This window comes from Cryptomeria japonica, unplaced genomic scaffold, assembly GCF_030272615.1.
Source record: "Cryptomeria japonica unplaced genomic scaffold, Sugi_1.0 HiC_scaffold_39, whole genome shotgun sequence".
Taxonomy (NCBI): Eukaryota; Viridiplantae; Streptophyta; class Pinopsida; order Cupressales; family Cupressaceae; genus Cryptomeria; species Cryptomeria japonica.
This window is the reverse complement of record NW_026728861.1, coordinates 716,128-724,474: the sequence shown is the minus strand read 5'-3', so window position 1 is coordinate 724,474 and position 8,347 is coordinate 716,128.

Here is an 8,347-nt window from a genome sequence, read left to right as displayed (position 1 = left end):
TTGTGATGGCAGGATACCACCTAAGCATGTGATATCAGTATTGCCCAAACATGCAATACTTAAGGATAAACATATAAGAATGATTGAATTCTCATCTTATCCAGGTTATGGTATGTGCACTAACATCTTATACAAATGTTTTACCACAACACAATCATGGTACATCCATGACATACTAGAGATCCAACATGATAACTGGTTTGGACATCATAAGATCGTCACCTTATAATGTCTACATACAAGTGTTCATTATATTGAGAGATCATCACCTCCTTGATATGAACCCAGGGGATAAAATCCAAAATGTCCTATCATGACAAATAATTTTACACATTAAACATTTTATTGATATGCAAATACAAATTACAAAGCAAATTACCTTTCTATCATACCTAAACCTTTTCCGAAGTGATCAACCTTCACTCTGGAAAGAGGTTTGGCACATGGAATCTCAATAAGCTTGGATGTGTCATGGAACATTGGATTTACAAAAAAATTTATGCAGCTCTGATTGTCACAATGTATAATAGTGGGTTTTATAGGTTCTCCAAACAACCCCTCAAGCAACTTCCTAAGCCATACTACCTCTCAGGCAGCCATAGAAGCTGCAATGTATTTGGCCTTAGTGGATCTTTGAGCTACAAAAGAATGCTTTATGTTGATCCAAGATATCATGGCTAAACCTAGACTGAAGCAACACCCTGAAGTGCTTTTCTTGTCAGTCACACTTCCAGCCCAATCTGAATCTATAAATCCATGTACATCTATATCAACTTTCTCATATTTGAGACCAAGTTTTAGGGTACCTTGTAACTATCTCATAATGTTTTTTACTGCAACCAGGTGTATCTCCTTAGGTTCACACTTAAACTGACTTAGAGCATTAACTACATAATAGACATCTGGCCTTGTATTTACCAGGTACATTGAGGACCTAATCATCTGTCTGTATTGAGTAGGGTTAGTGGGTTGTGACTCTGCTACTGCTTCTTTATGTTTATGTAAATTGGTTTCCATAGGAGAGGTCATGGGCCTATAGTTTGGCATTCTGAATCTCTTCAAAATGTCCAAGGTATACTTTCCTTGGTTTAGTATAATGTTATCAAAAAATTTCCATATTTCCAATCCTAGGAAGTAATGAGGGAGTCCCAAGTCCTTCATATCAAATTCTTTGGATAGATCTTTCTTGCATTGATCTATAAGGTGATCATTTCCTATGATTAATAAGTCATCAACATATAAAATCAATATTAACATATCACCTTTATTTCTTTGGTAGTAGAGATTAGGATTTGCATCATTCTTAGAGAAGCCTAGTTCTGAGAGATAGGTGTCAATTCTTTCATACCAGGCCCTGGGAGCCTTTTTAAGCCCATAGAGAGCTTTCTTGAGACTACACACACGAGACTCTACATCATGAATTTCAAACCCTTCAGATTGCTCTAGGTAGACTTCTTTTGAGATCTCACCATTTAGAAATGTTGTCTTAACATCCATCTGGTGTACCTTCCACTCCTTTGCTATTGCAATGGCTAGTACAACTCTTACTAATGTATACCTGGCAACAGGTGCACATGTTTCTTCATAATCTATTCCTTCCCTTTGTGAGAACCCTCTAGCTACAAATATAGCCTTGTGTTTTTCAATACTGCCATCTGTAGCATGTTTGATTTTGAAAAGCCATTTAGATGAAACAAAAAATTTCTTAGTTGGCCTAGGAACAATCTCCCAAACATCATTATTCATAATGGATTGATACTCTTCAGACATGGCATCCTTCCATACTTGATGTTCAAGTCCATCTGATACATTCTTTGGTTTAGCTTTAGAGAGATCATTCATAAGGGCAACATAGCCAGTGATTTTATTAGGCCTTTTGCTTTCCTTGAAGGTTCCTAAAGGAGCAACAAACTTTTGAGCTTCATCTACAGTCTTGGTGGCCCATAGTGGTCTTTTCTTGAGGTTTTCTCTAGGTGGGTTTTGAGTTTCACCTATATTTTCATCACGATTCTCCCTCTGAAGCTCAGGAGTAAGATCCTCATCTATCCTAGGGGTAGGGATATAGAATTCAGGCTCTAGTGAGCTTTGGGCTCTTTTGAAGGCTAAGTCTTCTTCAAAGATCACATCCCTACTTAGTTTGATATTCTTTTGACCAGGTATATAGATCCTGTAAGCCATAGAGGTTTTACTATATCCTACAAGGATTCCCCTTTTTCTAGAAGGCTCTAATTTTAATCTTTTCTCCCTAGGTACATGAATATAGATAGGGCATCCAAATATCCTAAGGTGGCTGATATCTAGTTTTGATTTAGTATAGACTTCCTCAGGGGTCTTATCTTCAAGATGGGAGTGAGGACATTTGTTTTGAATATATACAACAATGTTAGTTGCTTCTACCCAAAGATTGGCATTTAGATTTTGATCAAGAATCATAGCTTTGGAAGCTTCAATGATTGTCCTATTTTTCCTCTCAGCTACCTCATTTTGTTGAGGATTATTAGGTATTGTTAACTCCCTCTTAATCCCTAAATTTTTACAAAAATCTTTAAATAATTCTGATGTGTATTCCCCCCCATTATTAGTTCTTAGGGTTTTAATTTTATTTCTTGAGTAGTTCTTTGTTATTGATTTGAATTCTTTAAACCTATTGAGGATCTCTTCTAATTCTTTACATTTCAGAAAGTAGATCCAAGTTTTCCTAGAGTAGTCATCAACAAATATTACATAATACAAAAATCCCCCTAAAGAAGGTACAGACATGGGTCCACATACATCAGAATGCACTAACTCTAAAATTTTATTTGTTTTCCTAGTACTATTTTGAAAAGAACCATTAGTATTTTTACCTTGGGCACATCCTTTGCATGCCCCTGAATGATATTGCTTTAACTTAGGTAGGCCTGTGACAAGGTTTCCCATTGATGATAAAGCTCTAGAATTCAAGTGGCCTACTCTTCTATGCCAGACTTCATTAGCATTTGTAGTTTCATGGATTAGGACTAAGTTGGGCTCTTTGCACAGCTCATACAAGTAGCCTTGTCTTTGACCAATAGTTTTAGCTTTCTTGATGGATGAATTCTTTTGCCAAGCCAACACTCTATTTCCCATGAAGGTCACTATGTATCCATTATCCTCTAGTGTTGATATTGAGACTAGGTTTATCTTGATGCCTGGGGAATATAGTACTCCTTTCATTTGTAATGATACACCTAACTTTAGTTTGATGGTGCAGGTTCCAACTCCTCTGATTAGATGTGTGGAGTAATCTCTGATAGTTACTTCCTCATCATTCTCCTCTTTCATGGATTCTAGCACTTCTTTGAATCTTGTAATGTGTCTGGATGAGGCACTGTCGATCACCCAAGAGTTAACTTTGTTTGATGCTTGATTTGTGAGTGTTGAATAGAGTACATACTTCTCGGGGTCTTCTTCCCTTTTAGATTTTCCTGTTTTGGTAAATGTGGCTTGTTGTTTGGCTCTTTCTGGATATTTGGCAACATAGTGCCCAAATTTGTCACATTTGTAACACTCAATCTATGAAAGGTCCTTCTTGAAGGTGTTCTTGACATGATGACCTTTTCTGTTTCTAAATTGTGTTGGCATATGGACGCTCCAATGAGACATTGTGTGTGATTGAAGGTTTTGCCATTGATGGAAACCTTGTGTAAAGCGGAAAATCGAACCCTAGGTGTTCCCCCCACTCCAAGCAGAAAGGAGGTCACTAGGATTGACGGTTTTCACTTAGGAGAGACTTTACATTCAAAAGAGGGGTTGAAACCCACAAGATCCAATCCCACACAATGCAAGATTGGATTCTAAATGAGTTTCAAGGGTTAAGACAGCAAGGCTACCCTCTTTTGTAAAGAATGTAAATAGAAGGATTGAACTAGGAGTGCATGCAAAGTAAGAAAGATTCACTTATAAACAGAGATAGGAATACGGGATGAAGCTACGGACCTGGAATTAGTAGTAAAATGTCGAGACGACGCTGTCCTGCAAATTTGAGTGAAAGTTGACGGGACGATGGCGCCCAGCGTGCACACGGTCCTTCGAAAAATCCGCGAAACGAAGGGGGATCTGTTCGTCTCTGCACAAGGATTCCAGATCTTCAATTACAGCCACGTACCTGCAACCTACACACAGAAAAGAGAGGATGATTGGGGGGTTAGGGATTAGGGGTTTGCCTTCAGGTCAAACCCTGGTTTTGGAATTAACCAAGAAATGAGAATGCTGTAAATGTAAATGTCTGTAATGTAATAAAGTACTGATACCTTGTTGTAAGAATGTTTGTATTCTTACATGCGAAGGTGTAATAATGTTGTATGTTGTATTTGATCTCCTCTTCAATGGTTGAATCCTTGTCTTGAATGCAACACTTAGCCTTGAATGGAAACTTAGAATGCTCAATTGCTTGAAGGAATGCTTGAATGCTTGAATGTTTGAATGTTTGCCTAGCGCTTCCTCCTCTTGTACACACATGTCCTTCCTCCTCTAAATGGGAGAGGAAATGTAGTTTATATACTTGTCAATTAGGGTTAAAAGACTGATTTTTCCAACCTTAGGCCGACCTAGAAACATTGTTTTCCAAATTGCAAACTTAAAGACCCAATACCCCATAAGAGACCGGGCCCAAAATAGGGCCAGGGACCAGGGCGTTGGGCGCCATGGTCCCACCTCCCGAGACAGTAGGGTGCAAGGAAGGATCAGGCCATAGTGCAGAAATATGAAGTTTTTGATGTCATAAATAGATTTCGGGGTCTCCATTCAGGTTCAGTGCTGCATCACCATCGTGAAGACCCAAATGCAGTCGAAATTACAAGTGTCACAATTTTAGGATGCTACACCTTGCAATCCTATGGCACTGGCAAGACATTATACTGGCAAAGCATTATACAGGCAACCTTGCAATCCTATGGCACCGGCAAGACATTATACCGGCAAAGCATTATACATGCAACCTTGCAATCCTATGGCACCAGCAAGATATTATATTAGAAAAGTATAACATAGGCAAGATAGTGCACCGGCATCAGAAGATCAATCTACATCGACACTGGCACAGAAGATGTTCACCGGCACTGAAGAAAATATGTATACCGGCACAGAGGCCAATAGGATTTTTGATATGTAATATTTTGTTTATTATTGTAAGCCAACTTGGCAAATTGTAAAATGACTCTTGTATATAAAAGAGATCATTATAGTAATTTGTAGGATATGGATAGAATGCAAAAAAAATTTATAAGGTAGACCTAATGTGCAAATTGTAGGTCAAGGGTATATGTAAAGAATAGAGAAAGAACCAGTACTAAATCTAGCATTGAAGATACTATTGTAAAGCAGTATAGAACATTGGATTTGTGTAAATCCTCATTGTAAGTCAGTGTGACTTCTTATTGAGTAGTGAGCTCTAGGCAGTTGGCCTTCCTACATGTGCAAGCCCCTATTATAAGTAATATTCTCTTATTGGCCAGTAATCAAATATTGTGGGTCACAAATCCCACTGAGGTTTTTCCCACACCGGGTTTCCTCATTAAACATTTTGTGTTATGGTGTTTTTTTCATGTGGATGGTTTTGATTCTGTTATTTGCATTAATTCTTGCATATTGGTATACTGTTACTTTATATTCTACATATTCAGTTTCAAGAAAATTACATTACTAGTCAGATACTGATTCACCCCCCCCCTCTCAGTATCTGTGGGAACCCTAATAATTGGTATCAGAGCCTGGTCCTCTATTTTCAGAAGCCTAATAGCTTGAGGAAGATCTTGACACCGGTAAAGATGGAAAATCTGATGAAGCAACTTGAAGGAGCTCTTACTGACTATGATGCAGAGAAGTTGAAAAATATCAAATTAGAAGATGATCTAAAAGCAGCTTAGGACATTATTTAGGCACTTCAAGAAAATCTTATTGTTGCAAGAAACAAGAGAAGAGAACTTTGTGAAAAATTGCAAAATGAAAATGATGAAAAGGAATCACTAAATGATATGATAAGTAAATTAAAACAAGAGATCATGACAACAAAAAATGAAATGCAGGATATGACTATGAGATTCTGCAAAGAGATTGAGGACAGAAAGAAGAATGAAGAAGAATTGACCAGAAGACTAAGTGATGCAGCAAATGAGAACACAAGACTTAGCTATGAAAATGATATGTTGAAGACAGATCTGATGCATACTCAAAATGACTCGAATGAACTAATGAGACAAAAAGAGATCTTTGAAAGGGAATTGGAAACTGCAAATCAACACAAAGAAAAATTCAAGAAAAGCTCAGAAGAACTTGGTACCTTATTGAAGAATCAAAAACCCAAAGGTGACACTTCTGGAGTTGGATTTGAAGTTGGAGAAAGCTCCAGTACTACAAATACCTAAGATAAAAGAAAACCGGTAAGACCCTCTAATACTTACAAATTCAATGGAAAATGCTTTAACTGTAATAAATATGGTCATAGGGCAAATGAATGTAGATCTAGGAATTATCAGAACATCAATCCTCCCACTGGTCAATGCACCAAATGCAACAAAATTGGTCATAACTCTGAAAATTGTAGAATGAATGTAAGATGTTATGTTTGTGGAAGATTTGGTCATTTATCAAATAAATACAGAACATAAACTGGCATAGGTTATGGGAAAGCTATTCAGAAAAATAATGTAACTTGTTATGCATGTAACAAGATTGGTCATATTGCTAAATTCTGTAGGAGTAAAGGTACACCGGTAGATAATAAAAGTACTAGCTTGAAAGGTAAAGAAAAGGTTGAAGAGGTTAAGCAAGAATTTTCAAAGCAATGGATTAGAAAAGGAGATCTAAATATTGGGGTTACTCCTTCACTGGTAGAATCAACAAATGCTTCACTGGCAGAACAATATGATGCTCCACCGGCAGGACAAAGCAATGCTCCACTGGCAGGATGTTCTTCATCAAACTGAAGAAAATTATCTTGAGGGTTTGGCAACTTAATGACACATGTACTATTATTCCCTCAGTTAGAGAAAAGAAGTTGAAAATCCTTCATTACCGGCAAATAAAGTTGAGTTAATACATTACCAGCAAACAATAAATGTGGTAGGTGACAGAAAAGACCTTATAAAATAAGGTTTTTGGCTCCATTTCATTTCACCGTGAATTCAAACTTTCAAAGAGCACGAAGATTTCTGAGCTAAGGCATTCTAAGCAAAGAGGCAAAGCACTTCAACAACCAATCCATCCAAAGGCAGAAAAAGGTATTTATCATCATGGCATCCTCCTCTACACCTGAATTCATAGCAACCCTACAGTAGTCGAGGTTATAAAATGACCTAGGCCCGTGTTTCAACTACTTCCTGAGGTAGCTAAGAAAGATGACAACACAGGTGCATTTTCCCAAATTCCAAAGGGTGTTGTTTATGCAGAAGACCCTAGAATGTATATTCATTGCAACATAGAGGAATTAGGTGATGAAGGTATCAAAGACATGTATAAATCTGTTATATGTGACAATGTCGGAAATGTGAAGCCTGAACATAAAATTCTTGAAACCCTTGGATTCACTGAAATCCTCTGCATTCCTGAATTTCCTGAGGAAGTGGTTAGGATAGTTCTTAGCAAGGTACATGGTTCATTCTTTTGGCTTGATTCAGTTCACAAGATTACCAAGGAAGCTGTGAGAGTAGTAACAGGGTTACCTTCCACCGGTACCAGACCCGACAAAACCAAGAAGGTCTCCAATGACCTAGTAAAAAACATAACTAGTGCAACATTTGACAAGAGATCATTGAGGGTTAATGATGTGACCGATACAAATGTTAGATTTGTTAGCATGATTCTAGGTTACAAAGCAACTCATGCAAATAGGCTTAACTCTATTTCTAGTTTATGCATAAAGAGTGCTTATGACATGGTTAAGGACAATGTGAAAATTGATATCTGTGAATGGTTAAAAGATGAGTTAATTGAAAATTTGGCAAAAATTAAGAAGGATAAGAAAGGAACCTTTAAATTTGGAAATTTACTTGTATGCTTAATGCTACATATAACCAAACAGGCTCCCGGTATAGGCAACAAGGATTTTGGATGTGACCTACTAGTAGGAAAACAATTGTCTGACTTATTCAACAGCATGGGTGAAAATAAAGAAAAGAATATCCATTAGTACTTTCAAGCACTTAAGGTTAGAATGAATAAAAGGATCAGACTATCATAGGAAATTTTCAACAAATATAAGGATGATATATGTTTTGTAATAAAAAAGGATGAGATCTGGATGGAAGCAGTCGTCCCAAGAACAATCTGGGTTACAGAGATGGGGTATGAAACAGATGACCACATAGTGGAAACTTATGGCAAAGCACTT